Source organism: Arachis stenosperma, chromosome 4 (assembly GCF_014773155.1).
Source record: "Arachis stenosperma cultivar V10309 chromosome 4, arast.V10309.gnm1.PFL2, whole genome shotgun sequence".
Classification (NCBI taxonomy): domain Eukaryota; kingdom Viridiplantae; phylum Streptophyta; class Magnoliopsida; order Fabales; family Fabaceae; genus Arachis; species Arachis stenosperma.
In genome coordinates, this window is record NC_080380.1 from 36,672,110 (window position 1) to 36,672,758 (window position 649).

General features: G+C 40.8%; 1 non-coding gene across 1 annotated transcript; it reads left to right on the top strand.

The window, feature by feature from the left end:
* Window positions 1-327: 327 nt before the first annotated feature.
* On the top strand, window positions 328-435 carry LOC130977438 (small nucleolar RNA R71). The gene has a single exon (XR_009085128.1). It is a non-coding gene; the product is annotated as a small nucleolar RNA R71 (small nucleolar RNA).
* Window positions 436-649: the final 214 nt, after the last annotated feature.

Here is a 649-nt window from a genome sequence, read left to right on the forward strand (position 1 = left end):
AGCATCCTTAGTACTGCTTGGTGCATTTTGCATTCCAGACAGACTTTAAGAAATCAAATTGACTTGTTGAGTCAATATCTTGTTCTGAGCCAATATGGCATTCAGAGTGTCAATCTCAAGAACTCCTTTCTTCTGATTAGTCCCATTGTTCACAGGATTCCTTTCAGAAGTGTACATGAATTGGTTGTTTGCAACCATTTCAATTAGCTCTTGAGCCTCTGTAGGCGTCTTCTTCAGATGAAGAGATCCTCCAGCAGAGCTATCCAAAGACATCTTGGATAGTTCAGAGAGACCATCATAGAAAATACCTATGATGCTCCATTCAGAAAGCATGTCTGAAGGACATTTTCTGATTAATTGTTTGTATCTTTCCCAAGCTTCATAGAGGGATTCTCCATCCTTCTGTCTGAAGGTTTGGACTTCCACTCTAAGCTTACTCAATTTTTGAGGTGGAAAGAACTTTGCCAAGAAGGCATTGACTAGCTTTTCCCAAGAGTCCAGGCTTTCTTTAGGTTGAGAGTCCAACCATATTCTAGCTCTGTCTCTTACAGCAAAAGGGAATAGCATAAGTCTGTAGACCTCGGGGTCAACCCCATTAGTCTTGACAGTGTCACAGATTTGCAAGAATTCAGCTAAAAACTGATGAGGA